At 45.4% G+C, this 25,119-nt stretch overlaps 1 protein-coding gene across 1 annotated transcript in view; it reads right to left on the minus strand.

Annotated features, from left to right (window-relative positions):
• Positions 1-7,681, minus strand: part of Susd6 (sushi domain containing 6) — a 94,013-nt gene extending 86,332 nt beyond the window's left edge. The window contains exon 1 of the mRNA XM_050158473.1: positions 7,441-7,681. The gene's annotated coding sequence lies outside the window, so the exon portion shown is untranslated. The remainder of the gene's footprint in view (positions 1-7,440) is intronic.
• Positions 7,682-25,119: the final 17,438 nt, after the last annotated feature.

The following is a 25,119-nucleotide window of genomic DNA, read 5'->3' on the forward strand; positions in this document are numbered from 1 at the left end:
ATACAAAAGTAAGGTGTGGTATATCTTCTCTACAAAGAAATATTACCTGGCAATAAACTGGGACTGAACTGCAGATAAATGCTACACCACCAATAAACCTTAAGAATAGTGAGTGGGGCTGCAGAAATGGCTCAGCAGTTAAGAACACCTCTGCTCTTCCAGAAGACTCAGGTTCAATTCCCAGTACCCACATAGTGGCCCACAACTGTCTGTAACTCCAGTCCCAGGAGATCTAACACCATCTTCTGGCATCCAAGGGTATTGCATGAACATGGTATAAAGGCAAAATATATGCATTTTTTAAAAAGTAACTGGAATGGAAGAAATCAGTTGCTAAAGACTACATATCAAAATTACAATAATATGAAATGTCCAAGTAGATGAACATACATAGAAAGTAGACCAGTGGTGCTGGGTGGTGGTGGCGCACGTCTTTAATTCTAGCACTTAGAAGGCAGAGACAGGCAGATCTCTGTGAATTTGAGGACAGCCTGCTCTACAAGAGCTAGTTCCAGGATAGGCTCCAAAGCTACAGAGAAACCCTATCTCGAAAAACAAAAACAAAAAAAAATAAATAAAAGAAAGAAAGAAAGGAAAAGAAAAGAAAAGAAAAAAGAAAAAGAAAGTAAACTACTGGAAACCTTTGCAGAAAGATAACTGGTAAAGGATTTCACTTAGAGTTGATGAGAATAGTCTAAAATTAGATTGGTGTCATCTTATACAACTCTGAAAATATACTAAAAACAGTTGCGTTGTATATGGAAATGTCTATGAACTGATGCATAAAGAAGTGGTATAGACTGGGTGGTGGTGGTACACACCTTTAACCCCAGCGGTCAGGAAAAAGAGGCAGGTAGACCTCTATGAATTCGAGGCCAGCTTGGCCTACATACTGATTTCCAGGACAGCCAGAGCTACATACTCAAAAAACAAAAACAAAAAAATTTTAGCTGGGCAGTGGTGGCTCACACCTTTAATCCCAGCACTCAGGAGGCAAAGGTAGGTGAATCTCTGAGTTCGAGGCCAGCCTGGTCTAAAAAGTGAGTTCCAGGATAGCCAGAGCTGTTGCACAGAGAAACCCTTTCTCAAAAAACTCAAAATAAATAAATAAATTAAATTAAATAATCTTAAAAAGCTGTACATCTATACAAAGATATATTACTCAGTAATAAACAGAATAACACTATAACACAAATCTCAAAAATATGTTATGTGAAGGAAGCCACACGTTAAATGGGTGAATTTTTATGATATATAAGTCATTAGCCAACAAAGTCAATTCTTTAAAAAGGCACATGAGCCAGGAGGTGGTGGAGCACACCTCTAATGCCAGCACTCAGGAGTCAGAGGCAGGTGGATCTGTAAATTCAAGGCCAGTCTGTTCTACAAAGTAAGTTCCAGGATAGCCAGGGCTGTTAAATGCAGAGAAACCCTGTCTCCAACAAACAAACAAACAAACAAAAAAAAAAAAAAGGCACATGACAAATAATATGCTAAATGCCAAAAATCTCCTTTAGCAAACTTAGAAACTAAACATACATACATATATACATATATATATAAAACCACAAAGCCATTTGAACTATTAAGGGTGAGTCAAAGAAAAGTGGTTATAGAATAACACTGAGAAAAAACACAATTCAAACCTGGATGTTTAGGGATATTACCACAAGAGATGTTAGAAAAAGAATACACAGAAATGACGCATTAGGTTGCACAATGACCTTTTTTTTTTTTTTTTTTGCCCTGTATATTTCAATCTTTCTGAAATCTCTTCCCATTTTAATGGAAATTAAAGGGAAAATTTCCCGTCAACCTCCCCTCAAACAGTGTGGAAAGAAAATTATAATTTAAGATGCAAAATAGTCAACCCAGCTTCTCGGTTCTCTTTTCAGACTTCCACCTACTTCATTTACAGAGATCTACTGAGAGCGGCCCAAAGGAAGAAGAACTGGACTAACATTCATGCATTCACAGCCTAGTCAAAGGCCAAAGTCTAGTCCAGCCAAAGAGAACTTCAGCAAGGACAGTCTACATAAAGTCAACTCCACTCTGATCCTAACCTCCTGTGGGTGCAGAGGAGTCACAGCTGGTGGTAAACTGGGTCTGGGCAGATTAGATACATGTCCTCCTTGAGAAAGGTTAGTAAGAAAGGGGAGTCTGGAAGAGTCCTTATTCAAATCTCTTCTCTTGAGGTTCTGCTCCTAATCTCAAACTACAGGAGAAAAGAATCCCGAGCCATTTAACTTTTCAACATAAAAGATCCTGCTCTGGGTAATAAAGAACTGCTAGTCACCACCTCTGCAGTTTGAAAAGGCACTGAGTCTGCTGCTGTCATGAGGAATCCCAGGCTAGCTTCATAAGCCAAGTAATGGAGCACTGCAGAAAAACAAAACCAGAACACTTAAACTGGTACTCTTGAGGGGGTGCATCAGGGCACACAGCTACCAGGTAATTTTAGAGCTCTCTCAGCACTGACCACAGTAACAGGCAACTACATCTGTTTCTGTTTGAGAGAATGCTTCGTTAATATCCTGTTTCGGGAGTACAGCATGAATGCTTGGCATGCAGCCTTCAGATGTCTCCAGGAGGGAGACACATCACAGACAGCCCCAGAGCCTGAAGCCCTGCTCAGTTCTCACTACAGCTGCTGTACGAAACCTTGTACTCTTATACCTAGTACCTTCAGAGACTCAACTGTCCCTCCGCCTCAGGATCGAAGCAGCAGTGACCCAGCTCAGTACCACTTCAAGATCTACCAGGTACCTGGTTATCTCTACATACAACCGAGAACCAGAATACAAAAGAGCAAATGAAGAAACTTTGCTGGTTTCCAGCCCAAAAAAAGATGAAGGGGTGCACAACAGACAGGCACAGATATGAGGATAAAGACAGAAAACAGCAGGTGCCTGACGAACTCACCTAAAAGATTTTTACTCATGATCACACATCAACCAAAGGAAAACATCTACTTACTTGAATCTCAGTCATGATATATATAGTAAATAGATCTTCATGCCCAAAGCCAGTCACCCCAAGGTTTGCCTGACTGCTTCCTGGGTCTCAAGATCAACGACTTCAATACACATTACAAAGCTTGCAGCCCCAACTCTCAGGTGCATTCCTCCTCCCAGCGAGCCAACAGTCCTCCCACATCAGTCCTTTTCACTGTTTAAGTTAAGTGTCCTACAGTGTGGCCATATACTTTATGAACATGAATTTTCTAAAAACCATCTGACCAGGTGAAGGCTCATTATTATATATGTGGGTGTTGTGTTTTGGTTTGTTTGTTTGGAAACAGGTTTTCACTAAACAACTCAAGCTAACCTTGAATTCAAGATCCTCCCTCCTCTTCATCCCTAAAAGTTCAGGTACTAGAAACCCTCAAAGTTATATATTAATTCTGTTTGGGACGAAAAGGGGAATGGATATATTAGCAAATAACTAGGATTAGTGAGGTCTGGAGTGTGGTGCACCCATGCTGACTTTACAAGAGGAAGAGACTCAAGTTACCAAGTCTGCTTATTTTGCCATGTGATTCCCTGTGCTGTGTTATGATGCAGGACGCTGGTGCCAAGCTCTCCAACTTCCTGGTTTCCAGAACCGTGAGTCAAATAAGCTTCTCTTCTTTACAAATTACCACATGTCAGGTACTTTGTTACAATAACAGGAAATGAATTGAGATAGAGAGTGATCTGATCTCTGCATAGAAACAATTTTCAGAGAAACCAAAGATTCTCTTGTTACATATTGTTTCAATGTTTGCCCTTAACCCAAATGTCATAATCTTCACGTTCAAGCCTGCAACACAGCAATTCTTTTTTGTTGTGATGGTGGTGGGGTTTTTTGTTTTGTTTTGTTTTTGTTTGTTTGTTTTTTGAGACAGGGCTTCTCTGTGTAGCCCTGACTGTCCTGGAACTCACTCCGTACATCAGGCTGGCCTCAAACTGGCAAAGATCTGTTTGCCTTTGCCTCCCAAGTGCTGGAATTAAAGTCATTAACCACCGCTGCCCAGCAAGAAATAATTTTTTTTTGGCCGGGGAGATTTCGAGACAAGGTTTCTCTATGTAACAGCTCGGTAAGATCTTTAATGTATGGAAGATGGGTGACCAAGCAAAGAGGGCTATTAGGACCTGTCACTGCCTCTCATGAGTTGTCACTTGGTAAACAGGGAAACAAAGGGAAAACACAAGCACCATTTGTTCTCTGGCTTTCCTTCAAATGCCCAGCAAATGGTTCTGCTTTATTCTCCCAGATCACCTGTTTGGTACTGGACTGAGGAAAATCATACTCCTCACTGGATTTTTAACTTTCTTCTTCTTCTTCTTTTTTTTTTAAGACAAGATCTCACATTGTAACACTGGCTGTCCTAGAACTCACTATATAGATCAGACTGGCCTCAAACTCTGCCTTTGCCTCCCCAGTGTTGGATTAAAGGCATTCACCACCATGACTAGTTTTAACAAAAGTTTTAAAATTTTATTGTTTATGTGTAGGTGTCTGTGTGCTTTCAGGGGCCAGAAAAGGGCACCAAACCCCCTAAGCTGGAGTTATGACTGTGAGCTGGTTGGGTGCTAGGAATTAAACTCCAGCCCTCTGCAAGACCAGCATGCACTCTTAATCACTAAGCCCTCTCTACAGCCCCATAATTGAATCTTTAAGACACTATTATTTCTCTAAGCCTACAGAGGATATGAGCAGTGAAGAATATCAAAAGAGCTAAAGATACAGAAAAAGCACAAGAATGAAATGAGAGCAAGGATATTGGTGGGGGCTTTTGTCTGTTTCTGTCATCTGATTTTGATACAAGATATCACTATGTGTGTATCCAGGCTAGCTGGAACTCATGACCCTCCTACCTCAGGCCTCCCCAGTGCTGAGATTACAGATAAGCACACCAAAGGCAAGTTTTAAACAGAGAAATGGACAAGCATAATGTGAGCAAAATAATAATAATAAGCTTATTAAAAAGTCTTACTTTTAGAAGCCAAGTGAATTACTACATTACATGTATGTATGTGTGTGGAGGAAGTAGTAGAGCAGGAACTGCTGCCCCAGCAACAGCAGAGGAGGAAATCCCCTGTCAGAAAGATGCATCATTACATAAGAGCTCCAGATCAATCACCGCACCATGGAGACCAGCCAGGAAACCACAGTGCTGAGGTCTTGCCACCTGCCAGGCTGCAGCACCTCTTTTTACCTGTCTTCCTCTTCTCCCCATGAGCCTGAGTGCTACATTTGGGGAAGCTGGGCACAGCAAATCAAACTGCCATCTGGTGGGTTTGCTCTCAGGACTGCACACCCTGAGACTTCTCTACAGCAATAGGTGAGGATCTGACTCATATATCATTCCTACCACAATATCCAAAGTCCCTCTGTAGACAGGAATCCCACCTACAGGTTTCAAACTAATAACTGTACTCTCTTTAACTTAATGGGTACAAGTTTCTAAAAAGCAGCAAACAGTAATGAAAATTACCACAATAAACCAAAATAAACTGAATTTAAAAAACTGAGAACCAACCAAGGCATGGTGGTGCACATCTTTAATCCCAGCGCTTGGGAGGCAGAGGCCTATGGATCTCTGAGTTCAAGACCAGCCTTGTCTACAGAGTGGGTGCCAGGACTGTTACACAAAGAAAACTTGTCTCAAAGAAACAAAACAAAAAGCGGGGCCTAAGGAGGACAAAAATCAGAGCTCCATGAAGACCTGTCTGGTTTCGGTTTTACTCATCACAGTATCTCTAGTATCAGGCAACTGGCATATGCTGTGTATCACACGAAATAGAATGAAAACATTTTTAAAAGGTGAACAAGCAGCACTGTGCAAACTGACCATAAATGTGCATCCAGGAGAGTTAGAGGCACTTATAATTTGGGGAACAGCCTCAACTAGTGGTGCTTTGAGAAATATCTAGAGACTCCAGAACTTATATTTGTGGCCTTAAATTATTTAACTTGTGTGGCTTTTATCTCAATTGGAAAAACAAGAATAATAGCCACCCTGCCTCAAATGTTATTAAGTGAGATCAAAAGTGAAACTTGGGCCAGTGATAGCTCAGTGGTTAAAAGCACTTGCCATCAGACCTGATCACCTAAGTTCAATCTCTAGGAGGCAGAAAACTGGCTCATGCCAAGCTGTTCTTTGACCTCCACACCAGCACCATGGTGTGTATGTACACAAGCTCCCACACTTGAACTCAAGCACACTAAATAAATGTAATTTTTTAAGGGAAACTTTTAGCTCAAGCCTGGTACACAGTAAACCCTTAAGAAGTTTTGCATATCATCCCGGCCTTATGAAACTGTTCCTTTACTGAAGTATAAGAACCCTCCAGTTCAGACAATGCTCGTTTCTATTTGAATATGCACCTAAAGAAAAAGTACAAAGCTTAAAACTAAGAAGTCAATGCCAAGGGCATGTCTCTACTAGCCTCCGCTAGATGGTGACAATCTGGGTGTAGAATTCCCAGAGCACAAAAGAGAGAGAGAGAGAGAGAGAGAGAGAGAGAGAGAGAGAGAGAGAGAGAGAGAGAGAGAGAGAGAGAGAGAATACCTTTTTTTTTTTTTTAACTCAAGGGATTCTAACAGCAAAACACGAATTGATCACCGTGAAGAGCAGAAAGACTGCAGATCTAGAGAGGAGTCAACACCCGTGGCTTCACTGAACTGGAGAACGTCCCCGAACCTCTCTCTGTACAGAGCACTTCAACCCCCAGTCAGCAAAAGCAACAAAGGGCAGCATACTGCCTTGTCACCATAGAAGTGTGTGGCGACAACATTAGGCCTCCGCCGAGCCGTGAAGTTCCCAATGAACTTGACGCCTCTTTGCCCGGGCCTCGGTGCCCTCCCAGTTCCGTTACAGGTTAAGTTTTTCCACCGCGGTGGCTGCACGACCACAACCGAGGGGGAGCGTCGGACTCACAAATTTTTGTGATTTTACTAAGGATTCAAAAAGAAAGTCTAGATGCAGTCGCATTCGAAACAACAACAAAACAGGAAGTGGCTTGGGCGAGTTTCAGTGCACATAATAAGAAAGTTTCAGCGACTAAAGAGGCGACCAGGCGCTGCCAGCGGCTCCGGAGAGCTCACGCGCACACGCGAGCGGCTGCACCATTTCCTCAGGAAACCCGGCCTCGGCCGAGCCTGTCCCGTCGCGCCGGGCCGCGGCTTCGCTGGGCGGGAAGGGCCAGCGCGGCCACACCGAGGGCCTCCGCCCGCCGCGGATCCCCGGGTCCTCCGGCACCGCACGGCCACGCCGCCGCCCTCAGAGCGGCCGGGCCCAGCAACCTGAGCGGAGCGGCCAGAGCGGGAGCAGGCGGCCGCGCCGAGGCCCGTGTCCCGGCGGGGGATGCGTGCCCGCCCGTTCCCTGACAACCCCGCGCGCGCATCGCTGACACAAAGCCGGCCGCCCGGCCCCGCGCGCCAGTGACAACTCACCGGGGAGTCTCGCCGAGACCTCCGGGAAGGGGGCGCTCGCAGTTCCCGCGCCGCCGAACCCACTCCGCCGCCGCCACTGCCGCCGCGCGCGCACGCCCGCCCGCCTGCTTGCACTCCCTGTCGGGTCCCCGCGACGCCTCGCGTGCCCCGGACTGGCGCTTTGCTGGCGGACGCTACGGGAGGAGCAGGACGCGAGCGGGGGTCGGCTTCGGAGGATGGAACGCGGCCGCCGCGGCGCCAGCGTCACTGGCCCAGCTGCACAGCGCGGGCGGGGGAGGCCCCGCGGAGGGGGCGGGGAGGAGGGACGGGCCGGGGGCCTGGGCGGGGCCAGACGCACACGCAACAAGCGCCGGCGTCGCGTCGCGGCTGCGACCGCCCCCGCGGAGTCGCGCGCACGCGCCGTCGACCTCGTCTGACACGCCCCTAAGGGGTGGGGTGGGGAACCCTTAAAGAGACAGTCGCTCTGGCTGCACAGGCTGGAATGTCGACTCTGGTTCGCCACCTTTCCAGAGCGCTCTCCAGTTCTTTGACTGTATTGTTTGGTTGTTATTTGGATGTTTTAATTACTGTCATTTGCAGAGAAGTATATTACTGTTTAAGAGGCTCGGTTGCACACGTTGCCTGACCTATCTCTGAAGCAGGTCATTATCTCCCTATTAAGCAGTACTCTAGGTTATGGTGTGTAACTTAACGACCTCAAAAGTGCCCCGAGGGTTTAGGTAGGTATGGAACTGTAGATTCAGCTAGGGTGGACTTCGGGAATCTTTTTAATGGGTGTCCCGAAGTGCTATATCTGCACAATCCAAAGCGCCTGGTGGATCTCAAACTGAGGAAAACTGACAAGAGCTGGGGACCCCGGAGCTGCAGGCATGGCCTCTGGTTTTGCCTTGCTCTGGAACGCATTTCAGCGAGCAACTCTATACTGGCCCGCTGCATCCATTTAACAGTGACCTCTCACTGCAGAGGGGTGGCCACACGATAGTGGAAACTGTGGCTCTTAGTACCCGTGTCCTTGTACTTGACCTGTCCCAGAGGTGCTCGATAATGTTGCTACAGTCCTTCCTGAAAATCCGTGGCTCGTAAATCAGGCAGGCCTTTTAGCTGCGTTGTCCTTTATTTTTCTAGGCAAGTGCCCTACCTAGCTCTACTGGGAGGGAGGTTTTTTTTTTTTTTTTTTTTTTTTTTTTTCTTTAGCCAGATGCCCTTTGAACAAAGCTACACCTCAGGGCCTTTTACCTACAGAGCTTTCAATAAAGGTGCTGTGAATTATCACCACCACAACACAGTCACCCCCTAGAGAGCTCTTCCCATTGGGCCACAGAGAAACCCCTGGTGTGTTTCTTCTACCTTTTCCTCCTTTCCTCTCGGAAAAATGGACACTTGGTATCCTACTCATTTTCCCACTGGCATGGAGCTGCATTGCCCGGACCATTAAGGGGTTGGAAAACATCAGCCTGGCAGGATCTGAACAGCCTGTAAATCAGGCACTTAGAAAGAGGCTGAGGCTGGAGAATTCCAACAAGGCCCACCTCCACTACAAAGCAAGACCCTATCTCAAAAAGAAAAAGGTGAGAAACGCCATAGGACTGGAGCCTGCTTGCTGAAACTTGGGGTCTTAGCAGGAACACCCAAGGGACAAAGAGGGGTGAATCGGGGGACAGAATAAGGGAGAGACTGGAGTAAACAAACGGACGGGGGAGAAACTGGGTATGAAGGCATAGGTCATCTCTCCCGGGAGGGCCAGCAAGTCTCCAGTCATGTGTGGCAGTTTGACCATTAATAAGGGACCTCAGGAAGGACTTGCCACGTCTCACAGCAGGAAGCAGTCTGGTTACTCACTGCCTACCAGAGTCCACCGACTGAAAACAAAGTCCACAGCACAGATCGTGCCCGGGGCGCTCAACAGGCTGGCAGAAATCCAGCCACATCACCCCTCTGAAGAACCAACACTCCAGCCTCCCAACATGGCTAAAAGCTCTCTTGCAAGCCACCACCTGTCCCACCCAAGTCCTCAGCTCTCTTACCTGGAGTGTCCTTTTCCATCGGCCCTTCCTTACTGTGCAGCCCAGCTCCTGCCCCTTGGTGGTGCTTTGGTTTAGCTTCACTTTGCTTTTGCCTTGTATTGCCAGGACCAGGACCAGGGTGAATCCCTTTTCCCTCTCGCCAACCCTGGCTCACCAACTTCTCCCCTCCTTCCTACCCCTCATAACTTATGTTCCGATGCTCCTTATAGATCTAGGTCAAAGATCTTACATCCTGCTTATAATAAACCTCGCTCTACTCTCTTGCAAAATGAGGACAGTACTCCCAGCTTAGGGGAAAGTTTTGGTTGTGGTGTGGTTTGGTTTGACTGTTTGGTTGGGTTTTTTGTTTTTGTTTTTGTTTTTTTGTTTTGTTTTTGGTTTGTTTGTTTTGCCAATGATGAGCTATCCTAAGATGGAGGTTAAGAATGCTTTGTGCCCCAACCCATGTTCCCACAAGTAGGGCACACACACCAAAAAAAAGTCATCAAAGTAGGAGAGAAGTGACTTGGGGTTTGGTGGCTGGAGACAAGAGGATGATGGGGCTATGGGATATGATCAAAGTAATCATATATGTAATTATGTGAAACTGTGAAAGAATAACTAAAAATAATTTGAACTTGCGCGATTCTCAAGTGCACAAGAGGAACACTGGTATAAGGAGAAAGGTTTTTTAAATTATTATTTTTATGGTGCTAGGGAATCAAACCTAGGTCTTCCTGCCTCCCACCCCCCAAGACAGGGTTTCTCTGTGTAGCCCTGGCAGTCCTGCAACTCACTCTGTAGATCAGGCTGGCCTAGAACACACACACCTGCCTTTGCCCCTCCACCCCTGGAAGCTGGGATTAAAGGGATGCACCATTACCACAGATTCCAAACTCAGGTCCTTGTGCACGCTAGGCAGGCATTTACTACTGAGCTATATCCTTGGCCTCCTGCCATTGTTGTTTTGGTTTTGGTTTGAAGCAGAGTCTTTGAAGCCCAGGCTAGCCTTGAACTGAAGATCTTCTCAACTACCTCCTGAGAGATAGGAATATGACATCCTATCCTCCAATTTTATTTAAAATTTGTTTTGAAACTTTAGGGCTGGCAAGACAGATCATCCAGGAAAGGCATAAACCTAATGACCTGAGTTTGGTCTTCTAAACACATTTGGAGGAAGGAAGAAACTGACTTCCACATATTGTCCTCTGACCTCCATGTGTGTGGTGGTAGAGATAAATAAATAAGCAGATACATAGACACATGTTTTAATTTATTTATTTTTTATTTTATGTACATTGGTGTTTTTTACTGAATGTGTGTCTGTGCGAGGGTGTCGTGGCACTCTAGCCCTAAAGTTAGGACAGTCTTGGGCACAGCAGCTAAGGTGGTCAGTGCCTTAGGAAAAAGTCCAGAGGCAAAGTATTCTGTCTTTTCCCAGGAACCCAGCCAGGAGTATGTGGTCCCAGGAACAGAGAAGAGAAACTTATCTCTGTGGGAGATAGGGAGTGGGGGTGTACAGCATCATTGTTGCTGTGGCTATGACATATAACTGCTGTAATGATAACCCCTATGTATAAAGAACCTACTGTGTGCCAGGTACTTACTTGGCAGGATCTTTATCCCTGTAACTTCTAATTCCGGTAACCACCTTCCAAGTCAAACATCAGCATCATTTTACCGTGGAGGCTCACAGAGAGGTTTCAACCAATCAAAACCCACGCAGCAGGTATGTTGCCAAACCAGAATTTGTTGTTTGTCTGTTCCAAAGGTCATTCTTTTCTAAAAATAATAACAAAAAATAATCATGCAGCTTCTCTTACTCCTGGTGGGGGGAGGGGCACAGACGCCACACAATGGTCCTTCTGTGTGTATCTGTTCCTCTTTCTCTAAGGGTGTCTATCCTCACAGCATTCCCACAAAGTGAGCCATGACCCAAGGCAGCTAAGGTAAGGGGATGTCTCAGTTAGGTTTTCTATTGCTGTGAAGAGACACCATGACCACAGCAACTCTACAAAGGAAAAACATTTAATTGAGGTGGTAGCTTACAGTTTCAGAGGTGCAGTCCATTACATCATGGCATGCAGGCAGACACAGTACCGGCTACATCTTGATAAGAAAGCAACAGGAAGTGGACTGTCTCACTGGGCATGGCTTGAGCATATATGAACCCTGAAAGCCCGCCTCCACAGTGGCATACTTCCTCCAACAAGAATATACCTACAAACATAACCTTCCAACAAAACCACACTTCCCAATAGTGCCACTCCCTTTGGGGGCCATTTTTTTTCAAACCACCACAGGAGATAACTGGCTTATTTCATCTCTCACACACAGGCATTAGTTCCAGTTTCATGTTTTAATGCAAGATTCCTTGGGTAAGCCAGGTGGTGGTGGCGCATGCCTTTAATCTCAGCACTCAGGAGACAGGGGCAGGTGGATCTCTGTGAGTCTGGTCTACGAGAGCTAGTTCCAGGACAGGCTCCAAAGCTACAGAGAAACCCTGTCTCGAAAAAAAAAAATCCTTGGGTAGCCTTCACAGACCAAGAAGGGAAACCTACTTGTCTCTAAGGGAAATAGAAGTATTCAGTTGTTAAAGAAAGCAGAAGTCTAGTATAAATGGACCACTGGGGCTCCACCAGTCCAAGCTGAGCGGAAGATTCTATCCAAGGAGGAAGCTCTGGGTTTGTCAGCTGATACTGTTGTAAGAATACCCCTTCCCACAGCTTGATGGGAACCTGCAAGAGCCAGACTTCATACCCAGATCTCCAGAGACAACCAGTCAGATAGGGCTTTGCAGAGCTCAGGGTTAGAATCCCAACAGCCAGAGCAATGCTCTGCACGCCCCAACCCCACCCCCAGACTTAGAATAAGCCCTGACTAGGCTTGGTGGCCCACACCTTTAATCCCAGCACCCAGGAAGCAGAGGCAGGTGGATCTTTCTGAGTCTGAGGCCAGCCTGGTCTACAGAGGGAGTTCCAGGACAGACAGGGATACAAAGAAAAACCCTTTCTCAGATAAGTAAATTTTAAACAAATAAAGAATGAAAAGGTGTCCTGGAGTCTGCCTGGCCAGCCAGTGTGGACTCTGCCCCATTCCTGATTTTCTAAAGCACCAAACTCTAAGCACATTTTTATTCCCAACACAGATCTGGTGATCTGGGTAAAAGTGTTGGACCCATTTTTCACACCAAAGAAAACCACGATAGAAAGCATCCACTCGCCTGGACGACACAATGAGACCATGTAAGAAAGAAAGAAGAGAGAGAGAGAGAGAGAGAGAGAGAGAGAGAGAGAGAGAGAGAGAGAGAAGAGAGGAGAGAGGAGAGAGGAAGGGAGAGAATAATTCAAAGATGAGAGTCCATCTGCTGTGTCCTCAGATGGCCCAGGTGGTAACCCAGCGGGAGAAAAATGCCAGATCCTGTCACAGGCACACACCCGAGGCTAGTCAACCAGATCACCTTTGCCCAAGAGCTGGGCAGGGACTCTGGGAGACGGCCAGCCTGGAAGGAGGAAGGAACAGAGGACAGCTGATGGCCTTTGTGGCTACAGCCAACCCACAAACCTCACCCACACAGCTCTCAGTCTTATGACACCACTGTCCCATGGTGACTCTTCCTCCTTCAGGTTTCTTGGTGGTTCATTTCCCTGTGACTTAATGGAGTGAAGGGGGAACTGTATGATGGTTCAGCAAGTCTCTTTCAGATCGTCAGGGTTGGGAGGCCCTGACAGCTGCCATACAGAGAGCTCACATGCTCACATGCGCAATGTCCTGGGTCCAATCCCCGGGACCAAATAAACAAATAAGTAAATAAATCAATCAAATGTCCAAGTTTATTGTTAAACAAAATTAAATCACATAGCAATAATTTAATAAAGTGTGATGTTAATATGACATTCAAAATATCACTTCTTAATTACTTCACCACACTCTCCTTTTCTGTCTGCGTTCAAGTCTACCTACATTTGCTCTCTCTGTATGTTGGGAATAGTAATGTCGTACTATTATGGCGTCTCTTTCCAACTCCATAGGCAACAACATCAGACTGACAGCCTCAATTCAGGTTGGAAGCATTTACATAAGGGAAACTGGAAAATCCTATATTGGCTCCCACCTCAACACACACTGTCAAACACTTGCATCTGAAATATCAAATTTATATACCTAAGAAGAAAAAATATACAACAGTTGTCAACACTTGTATCTACAGATGTGAATGAACAGGAATAGTGGAGGAGGTGGACCCGGCACAGGTGGCCTAGGATGAGCCAAACTCACCAGCAAAGCCACTAGAGTGAAGGTGGGTACATTACCCAAGGAGGCAGCCAGACCCTCGACACCTTACGCATAACTGGGAAGATGGGAGGCGGGCCCACAGAATAGGTCAGAGGTGTTTGGTGTTAGCCCCACAGGTCTCTATTTCTTTCTCTCGATAAAGTTGGAACCCAAGTTACCATGGACGATGAGAATACCAGGTCTGAGAGGAAGCAGGTGACCTCTAGTGGTAATGAAAATACTGACCACAGCCTTCCAGCCTCCTGACATAATTCTCAAGTCCTCTCCCTAAACAGAGCATATTCAGCACCTAGAACAGGATAGCAGGAGCAACAGTTGTGGCACAAACAGACCATGAGCAGAAACAATTATTCAAACCGGGGGACTTCAAGCATTGCCTCAGAATCTATGCCCTTTAGCAAAGCAAGACTCTGATGATGCCCTTACTACCATGGGATGAAAACCCTAGCAGAACTGCCTGTAGTGTTACTGCAGGAAATAAAGAAAGGCATGCACGTGTTCTCTAAAAGACATGTTCAAGAATGATTACAGTGATCCAGGTGGTGATGGCGCAGGCCTTTAATCTCAGCACTCGGGAGGCAGAGACAGGAGGATCTCTGTGAGTTTGAGGCCAGCCTGGTCTACAAGAGCTAGTTCCAGGACAGCTAGGGCTGTTACACAGAGAAATCCTATCTTGAAAAGCAAAACAAAACAAAAAATGACTATAGCACTATAATTCATAACAGAAAACCAAACCAAACAAACAAACAAAAACGGTGGACAATGTCCAACATGGTGGAATGGATCAGTTGGTTGTAGTGTGGCTCTATGGTGGCTGACTATGCAGTGGGTAAAAATTAACAAACCTCCAAATCGTGAATGAATCTCATAAACAGAACCAAAACTAAAGGGAGCCAGACATTAAAATGGATGCACCGTGGTTTTTACTGCAAATCAAGAAATCATAAGTGAGACTAAAATAACAGACTGTTTTATTTGGGTGCAGAAAAGATTTGCAACTCCGGGATGTGGGCTCAGCTCAGAAGCTAGGTGAGGTTCCACATAAGATAAGCAGGGCTGAGGTTCACACAACATCAAAAGCATTCTTTGGGGATAAGGAGAACTGAGATAAATTCTGTGTTGGGAACCAGAGGGATAAGTCCTTCGGAATGTCCAGGTCAAGAGGCAAACTGGCTGATCTAGTGTCTACAAAATACCGTCAGATTCCAGAAAATCACTCTGGCAGATTCACTTCCCGGCAGGAGTCTTTATGGCCGTTTATTTCTGTCACAAAAATCCCAAAGGCTTGGGGTGGGGGTTTTGCTGTGTTTTTTACCGTTCTGTAGTCATTTTGACTAATCACTATTTCTATCAAGTTCAAAGGTAGGCAAAATTCATTTAATGTGTTAGAAGTCACATAGCACGATTAATAAAAACCCAGAGACCTGAAGGTCAAAAAAGCAAAACAGTCAGCCACTGGCTCTTACCTCTACCTCAGTCTGAAATGGCAATCCTGCCTCCAGGAATCTCAGAATGAGACTGTGTATGTGAGCTGTCCCATTTTATATTCCTCTCTAGGACTGGGATTAAAGGCATCCACCACTACTGCCCGATTTTTAAGGCAAACTAGTGTGGCTACTGGGATTAAAGATGTGTGTCACCACTACCTGGTCTGTAAGACTGATCAGTGCGGTTGTTTTACTCTCTGAACTTCAGGCAAGTTTTATTTATTAAAATACAAATGAAATACCATAACAAAGTTGGGATGGCAGTGACCTTTAGGGGAAGTTTTGGTCAGGATTGGACTACCAGGATGATGAAAATACTGGTACACAATCTCACTATTGTAGCAGGCTTTCTTTTGGGCCTCCAGCCCACTCCCAAATCATGACACGGAGACTTATTATCAGTTATGAACGCTCGGTCTTACCTTATGCTCATTTCTTGCTAGATCATTTTGTTTTGTTTGTTTTGTTTTGTTTGAGACAGGATTTTTCTGTGTAGTTTTGGAGCCTGTACTGGAAGTCGCTCTGTAGACTAGGCTGGTCTCGAACTCACACAGTTGCCTGTCTCTGCCTCCCAAGTGCTGGGGTTAAAGGCACACACCATCACCATCCAGCTCTTGCTAGCTCTTATAATTTATATTAACATGTTTCTCTTTATCCATCTTTTGCCTTGGGGCTTTTTACCTTTCTTTCATTCTGTATGTCCTACTCTGTGTCTGACTGGCTGACAGCTGCTTATCTGACTGGCCCTGGACATATCCCTCCCTTTCCCCCTCATTCTCTCCTTTTCTCTGTTCTCTCTGGAACCAAGATTCCTCCTCCTATTTATTCTTTCTGCCTATCAGCCCCGCCTATGCCTCTGCTGTCTACCTATTTATCAGGCCAATCAGGTGCCTTAGGCAGTCAAGGTAATATAGCAACACATCTTTACATAATTAAACAAATGCAGCATAAACAAACGTAACACATCTTTACATCACTGAACAAATAGATCATAAACAAGTACAACACACCTTCACATAAAATAATATTCAACAACATGCTGTTGTAGCTCTGGCTGGCTTAGAACGTGTGATCCTCCTGCCTCAGCTTTCCAAACACTGGGATTATAATTTTGTGCCACCACTTCCAAGACTCTTCTGTTTTTCCAGTGCTGAGAACCAAACTAAAGGCCTTTAACATACTCAAGACACATACAAAGCTCCATCACTGAGCTCACCCCAGACCTCTTTTGCCTCTTGATCTGGGTGTTAATGACGCAGGCATGTTCATGTTGGGGAGGTTCATAAAGACGCACATTTAAGATCCATATACTTCTGAACCAGGTGTGCTGGTGTACACTTGTAACCTCAGTAACTCGGGAGGTTGAGGCAAGAGGATATTGGCAAGAGTTGGAGGTCAGCCCAGGCTACATATGGAGCCCCTTCCTCAATCTCTCTGCACCCACAGAAAAAAGTATATAGTTTACAAAAACATTTCAGTGCTCTAACTATAGATGAGAAGAGAAAGATAAAGTTGATTGAATCATGGCCACAGCAACCACTAGTAGAACATGGCTGTGGTTTCTGTAACATAAAAGCTTTGGGCATTGTCACCACTGGCTTCCTTGAATTTTGAAAGTCAAGCTCTTTAGTAAAGAGCTTAAAAATGCAGCGTGCTCTCTGGGCAGTTTACACACGTGAAATAAAAATGTCAGAAGGTCAGTCTTTGGGCTAAAAGTCTACACTGGTAAAAATCATAGTGGAGCCACTTGGGCCAAAGTTCCAAGTTGTTAATCTGAGACTACACTACTTGTCTAACTTTCTAAGAAACCAAGATTAAAGAGTTAGCCAAATTTACAAGCAGGCCAGTTTCAATCAACTTGATGACAATGGTTCCTCTGACTTGATCTGCGCACATAGGTATCCTTAGCGAACTTGAAGTTAACTGTTCGGTTTCTACTCCTCCATCCCTGACTGACACAAAAGGATACTGAAATGGGGGCTCTGCTTTTTGTTGTTTTTCATGCCTTCTTTACCTCTTTCCTACCTCTAAAACCAGCCTGTTCTGAGAGATCCACAGAGCACTTACTCTGTTTTATGGAGTGGGATATGCCCCCGTTGCAAAACTGAAAACACAGGCCATTCAGATCTACAGGTGAAAACTTCATGATTTTCTTCTTCAATGCATGATGGCTATATTTCTAATCATAACAGGATTTTTTTTTCTTACATTAAACACCCAAAGGCTAGCTGCATATCTGTAATCTCAGCATTTGGGTGGAGGCAGGTGGACCATGAAGTGGGTCAACCTGGGCTACAAAACAAAACCCTGTTCTCAATAAAATAAAATAAAATAAAATAAAAACGAGGGTATGCCTGCGGGGATCTCTGCAACACACAGGATGCTTCTGTACAGTCTAGAGATAGCATGTCTGTTGCATACTAACCAACGCTCTCTCACGTGTGAAATGGGGTTGGTGGTAGAATGTACTGGGTAAGATTGTGTGGAGATGAAACGATCTCATATCATTAAGAATCTAAAACCAGAGCCTGGGACACGATAAGCAAAAAATAAGCGTTTGATATTATTTGTCTTGCTCTAGACCCCACCTGCTAAACACCAAAGGTGTCCTCATCTTCAACAGCCTAAAACACTCCCTAGGGTGTCCAAACAGCCTACAGTGTTAGGCTTTAATATACTGCATGGCCAGAACCATCAAGCAAGGAACAGAACCCCTCATGCATTTGTTCAAAAGAACACGGGGAACTTCTGGTGCTCGGCCTGGCACTCAAGCTGCTGAGTAGGGAGACAAGAGGACAGTTAAACCACAGGACAAGTGTCAACATAGCCCAGAATAACAGATTGTGTATCTCAGGCCCAGCTTCCCACAGAGGGATTTGGTATGCATTGTGGTTTGTTATTTGTTTAAGCTTGCATTTAGGTGCAGTAAGATAAAATGAGAAGGTTTCATATTTTTAGAATCTAATTTTTCTACCTCTCTTTAAAAAGTCTAAAGTTTGGATTCATACGGTCAGGAAATCATAGGCCCCTTGTCACGACCCCCAGATGACTTTTGTCCACTTTCCTACCAGGTCTTTGCAGACCCTAAAGCTTGGAGTCAATGTCACAGGTCTGTCTGGCGACAACTATGGGACCCTGAGGAACACCAAATGCTTCTGGACAGGGCTGATAAGGGAGCCTTGAGTGCTGAGCAGAAGGTAGATAAAGTGAGAGAGGGCCAAGTGTTCAGAGTCTCAGGCTATGAAATCAGATGAATGCCCAGGGTCCAGTCCCTACCCTCCAGCCTGCTGCAGCATAGGCAGACTGACACCCACTGCAGATGGCATTAGCCCTTTGCCCTGTAGGCTTGCTTGACAGCAAAGTACGTTTAAAATCTGAATACCAGGGCTGAGATGCAGTGGGATGTGGCTCACAGCATCTTTGCGCCTGGGCTTGCCTATACCATAACTATAAGGACTTTAGGAAATGGGCAAGAAATGAATGTGGAATAGCCCAGCACAGTCCTTAGAGTCTGGTGCTTAATAGTGATTGTGAACTTGGCAGGATCTAGCATCACCAGGAAGATAAACCTTCCACACGTCTGTGAGGGAGTTTCTAGATTAGGTCAATTGAGGAGGGCGGACCCACCCTAAATGTGGGAGGCACTGGCCCATTGGCTGGGGTTTTATACTAATAAGAAGGAGAAAGCCAGCTGAGAATTCCTGACTGCAGATGCAATGTGACCAGCTGCTTCACACCCCCAAAACTTCCCTGCCACAATGGACTGTACCCTCCAACTGTTAGCCAGAACAAACCATTCCTATCTAAAGTTGCTTTTGCCAGATATGAGAAAAGTAACTGATATGAGTCCCAAGTGTGGGACAATGTTCTGTATTCTGTCAATTATATTTTAAATAAATGCTGATTGACCAGTAGCCAGGCAGGAAGTAGAGGCAGGGTGACAAGAACAGGAGAATTCTGGGAAGAGGAAAGCTTGGTCTGCAGTCCTGGCCCAGCCACAGAGCAAGCAAGATGTGACTGCCCCGCTGAATAAGGTACCGAGCCATGTGACCAACATAGATAAGAATAATGGGCTAATATAAATTATAAGAGTTAATAAGAAGCCCGAGTTAATGGACCAATCAGTTTATAACTAATGTAGACCTCTGTGCGATTTCTTTGGGACTTAACGATTGTGGGAACCGGGCAGGACAGAAAACCTCAGTTAACAAGTCCCCAAGGGGAAAACCTGCCATAGCATCAGTTAGGGAACTGAAAGGGACCCCTGTAACATGTCTACAGAGTGATATCCTCTAGCTTGCTCCTGGAGCTTTGGTGTGCACACAGATCACCCAGGGCTCTTGTTAAAATGAGGATTCTGAGTTCAGGGATGACACCGGCGGGTCAATACCTCAACTCCCCATGAAGGCTGCCCTGTTTGTTTCTAAACTCTGTACTTAGTAAGCACCCTAGAGCAGGGTTCTCAACTATAGCATTGTTGGCATTTTGGGTGTGACGCACCCCGATGGTGGGAATCAATTTGATTCTTCATGCAAACAGCTTTCATGCCCACCCACTTGTGGCATGCTTAGTCTCATCTTTGCCTATTACCTGAACTGGCTTGGAACCTACTCCGTAGCCCAAGCTGGTCTTGGTCCTCCTGAGCGCTAGGATGATAAGACTGCCTCACCATACCCAGCCTGGAACTCTTCAACTATAAATATCCATGAGTTGCCTGGAAGAGAGACAGAGTGAGAGGTTTCAAAGCCTAAGGCTGATCTGTAAAGAATAATGCAAAATAAAAACATGGTGTCACCGGATGGTGGTGGCACACACCTTTAATTCCAACACTTGGGAGGCAGAAGCAAGGCCCGCCTGGTCTATAAGAGCTAGTTCCTGGAAAGGCTACGGAGAAACCTGTCTTGAAAAACCAAACCAAACAAACAAACAAAAACCATGGTATCTTTGTTCAAACAGCAAGAAATAGGTGTTACTGCCTATACTGAGTCACAAAATTTGGCCTTTAAAATATTTACTCATTATGAATATAAAATAGTACTGGGCTACAGGTGCTTGCTGTGTTCGGCTAAGATGTAGGCTTACACGATGGTCTTTGGATGTTCCTTCTGACATTTTCTGTAGCTTGTAAAAGTCACACAAGAAACCAAAAGTAGTTTCAGCTTTGATATATAATTTAAAACATCCATTTATGCATTCTCACTGTGGCTTCAATTATAAGAAAATTAATTTTTAAACTGCCTTGTTAATAATGGGTTTAATAAGTGTTTCTTATGAAGTTCCATCCATTGAGTGCAATGAGATTTAAATTTAATTTCTCCTGTTCTTGAACCTGATGTATTATTTATACAGCCATGGTCAGAGAAGCGGACTTTCCATTGAGGGTCCCAGCACTTGGGTAGCTTCTTCTTTCTCCTGTGATCGTTGCTGCTGTCCCTATATGTGCCACCAATCTAGGCCCAGTAGTTCTAAAAACCGTTTTGGACAAAGAGGGCGTGGTGGCACATACCTGTAACCCCAGCCCTGAGGAAACAGAGGCAAAGAGATTGCTGCAAATTCAAGGCACACAGCGGGTTCCATGATGGTCAGGGATGTACAGTGAGACTTTTGTTTCCAACAAGCAGAAACTGTCACAAGCATAGGTGTGCCTATAGGGCCATCAGGCTCCTGCCTGCTCGTGTAGCCACCTGGTGTCTTATCTCTACTGCTCACATTCCTGCTTCAGGGCTGTACTGAACTTCACCGACCAAGCACAGGTCCAAAGATACAATTGTTAAGAGTTGAGACGTGCTGGGTGGGGTGGCACGTGCCTTTAATTCATGCACTCTTGGTGCAGAAGCGGGCAGATGTCTGTGACTTCAAGGCCAACCTGGTCTACACAGGTAGGTAAGTTCCAGGCTAACCAGGGCTACACAGATGAGACCCTATTTCAAAATAAAGAAATAAAAAGAGTCGCTTCAGACTGAAGAGAGATGGCTCAGGTGTTAAGAACATTGCTGGGATTGGTTACCAGCACCCATATCAGGCAGTTCATAAACACCTGTAACTCCAGCGCTAGGGGATCCAATGTCTACTTTTGGCCTCCAGGACTATCTACACACATGTAACACACACATATGTAACACACATGCACGCTCACGTGCATGCGCGCACGCACACACACACACACACGCCCGCAACACATTCCTTAAAAAAAAAGAAAAAAAATGTGTCATACATAGCAGGGTAGAATCCCAGTGCTCAGGAGATGGGGGTGGGAGGAACGGAGGCTGGAGGCCAGCCTGGGCTCTCTAGTGAGACCACGCCTCTAAAAAAAGAAAAACATTGAGAATTTCAAGGTGGTGAGAATTAAAGCTAGGCAGGGCTCTTCCAAGCACGTAATCTACTATCACGCAGGGTGCACGCCCAGGTACTAGCCATTCCTGGTAATGACAGCAGTACACGAGAGAATTCCGTGAGAGAAATCGACCCAAGAATCTGCAAGAGGTGGCAGGAAGTTTAGATAAAGGGGGTGGAGGCGGAAAGACTGTAAGGGCCCGTCATTGTGGGTTTCCAGATTGACACAGGTGTCCCCCGTGCCTGGATCCTGACAAGGACAGGAAGCTCTGTCATCACCAAAAGTTTGTCCACAGGAATTGCTATTTACCGTGGTTACGTGTGAGGTGACCCACTAAGTCAGGATTCTAGTCTGTCACCGGTAGCCCTGCACACCCTCTCTGACTGCTACGGGACGAATCCTTTCCTGACTTCACTCCCGGCTCCTGGCTCCTGGTCTTGCCAGCCCTCCATGCAGGGAGCATATGCTTCCTCTCCTGCCCTGCCCCGTGGAGCACATTTGTGGGGTAGGGCCCGATTGTCTTTGGTAGTAAGAAATATTTTAAGAGGAAAATTAATTTTAGGATGACTAGCAATATATGAAAGCCCTTCTTTCAAAGGCTGAGAATGGCGGGGGTCGGGGGAGAGGGGAGAAAACACGACAAAGAGAAACTGGTTTCAAACGTAAATGTCATTTTCATGTGAACCCTTCAAAGGCTCCAGCCTCTTAGGGACTCCAGGGAAACACACTTTTGAAGTCACCAGCCAAGGATACGCTGAGTTCTTAAGCGCAGCCAAACAATGACAGCAAAGCAAATTCAGCTGATAGGACATCCTAGCTCCAGACACATCGATAGTGATGGCGTTTAATGAATCACGCATGCGCACCACATCCATTGAAAAGGCACATTCACATTCACTGCAACTCCATGAGGTGAACCTGACTTTAGCAATGGCTGTCGGGATTCAGAAAAGAACCCAACATCACCATTACCTGCCTACAGACTGTTTTTCTACCCTGAGCTGTGTCTTTCCCCTAAAGCTGCCTTGAGCAGATTAGAAGAGTTGGCCAAGCTGACCTTTCACCAAGTATCCTCAGATCTCCCGCTGTCCATTAGGAAATGGGGTGAAGTGTGGCTGTGCTGGGTCTGCATTCACGCTAGGCCAATGCTCCAGCGCTGAACCCCATCCTGCCCTGCCCTCAGCCCCTGGCCTTTCCTTTTCATTGGCTTCTCTCTTTTTTTTTTTTTTTTTTTTTTTTTGCCCTGACTAGTCAGTCTACCTAGTACTTCAGTGGCAGTGGTGGGATTTCGGGTGTGCCTTGGAGACAGATGTCTTCCGGTAGGTAAACCTCTCTGGTCCCTCAAGTAACTTCTTCTCAAGAGGGATGTAGGTTGGTCAGCTGTGCCCGAGTGACTCAGCTTTGGGTGCAGACATATTCACAGGTGTGGTGCCCACGTTAGTTCTAACATTCCTGCCTCCCAAGTGCTGGGATTAAAGATGTGCACCACCACCACCTGGCAGTTCTACCAATTCTTAAATTTTGACTCCTTAGCGAACTTCAGGCATTAAATTGTTCCTGTTTTAAAAACAGGGAGGCTGAGTCCAAAGCTGGAAGAAGACAGACTCTGTGTCAAGCACTCCAGATGAAGATCTAGGAAGGACTATGTCTTGTGCATTTTGTGAAGGAGATGTAGTGAGGGCTATGTTTGGACACTCTGTAACTTAGAAGCCAGGGAGCTATTAACATGCTCCTTTGCTTTGTCTTCTTTCTGTGAAGTTTGTAAAGACTTCCTGGGCTCCTCATCTCCGGGAGGACTGCCTGACACCCCACCTTTCCTCTCTGCCTCTGTACAGTGTCTTTGGGTCTTTGTCCTATGGTCTCTGGAGCCATTTGCACCCCCAGTCTATGCTGGCCGCCCACCCAGCAACATCTGCTCCAGAGGTTTTAATCTAGAACTTGAAAAGCTCACTCACAAACTCTCCCGCCTGGCACCACTCCTGGCCCGGCAGCAAAGGGCAGCAATGTTTCTGTGGCTTTTCCAGCAGTGACTTTGTATGGCCTACCAAGTAGCTTTGATCTCCATGCTGTCGGGGAGGGATAAGAATGAAGAGGCACAAAGTTAAAAGGGAGGCTTGCACGCACTTGCTCTGGCTCCAGCCGGCCTTTCTACCCAGCACCTGCTGGGTCTCCACAGCCCAAGGAGGCAACAGGTGTGATGTTCACATTTAACCTTCAACTTTGATACTGACCCCCAGGCAGAATTCCTCATCAGTTCTAAGCATATACTGCGGAATTCGGAGTTCAAGAGGGTATCTCTAGAATGTACTTGATGTCTTTTGGAGTTAGGGAGTGTCTAGGAATTTATATTTCCATCTAGTTTTTGGAGCATTTAAATATTTTGGGATCAGATTAACAAAAATGCAATTTCTGCTCATGTTGTTGTTGGGTTATTCTATCGTACGACTCCATGATATATCTATGGCACAAGGCTTTTGTGGCAAACCATGGCATGGATACTCACAACCAAGTGATTTGACAAGGTCTCCATGGTAGACCACTTGCCTAGTGTACGCAAGATTATAAATTAATCCTAAATACCAAAACAAAACCACAAAAGTAACTTGAGGGCCATCAACGTAGATAAAGATACTTGCCACCAAAACCAGGGACCTGCGTTCAATCCCCAGAACCTATATGGAACTGAATTTTACAAGTTGTCCTCTGACTTCTATAGAGCAGGCATGTGCATTTATGCACACATGTGTGCACATGCACATACACACACACACAGAGCTATATATCTGGTCCTAAACCCACGCTGTGTCTAATTCCACAGCTTTGGTGGAGGAGGGCATCATGGGAGTCTCTTCTTTGTCCTCAGTGTTAGGGAGAATGCCCATGGCTGCTTCCCTGCTTGCCTCTCAAATGCTGAGGCACAGGTGGGGAGAAGCTCTAAGGAAAGGAGGGAAGAGAAGTGGAGTTGAGTTAGTAGCAAGTATTTGCTTCACAAACCTTTACTGAGTATGTCAAGCATAGGAGCTGGGGACAAAAGACATAAAACACAGGTCCTCCCCTCACAAAGGTCTCTTTCCAGGGCTTGAACTGGGTAAGAAAAATAGCTACTGTTAAACTAACATGGCGTGTAGTGTGTGTGTGTGTGACATACACGCATGCAGTACACACTTTAATTTCTCTATAATAAAGTATTAAGTTTATAATCTCAGTAATTCAGGTGACTGCAGCAGGAGAATTATGTTTCCAGACTAGCCTGGGTTATGTAGAAAGTTCCAGGACAAATTGGGTTAGATAGTAAGACTCTGTCAAGAAAGAAAAGAAAGAAAGAAAGAAAGAAAGAAAGAAAAGAAGGAAGGAAGGAAGAAATAAATAAATAAACAAATAAATAAATAGTGGCTAATCCCAGCACTTGGGAGGCAGAGGCAGGTGAATCTCTGTGAGTTTGAGCCAGCCTGGTCTACAGAGCTAGTTCCAGGACAACCAGAGCTGTTACACAGAGAAGCCCTGTCTCAAAAAATAAAATAAAAAAAGTAAAACAAAAAATGAAGGAAAGGAAGGAAGA

The sequence above is a fragment of the Alexandromys fortis genome, unplaced genomic scaffold (assembly GCF_014885135.2).
Source record: "Alexandromys fortis isolate MF-2015 unplaced genomic scaffold, M_Fortis_MF-2015_v1.1 scaffold_99, whole genome shotgun sequence".
NCBI lineage: Eukaryota > Metazoa > Chordata > Mammalia > Rodentia > Cricetidae > Alexandromys > Alexandromys fortis.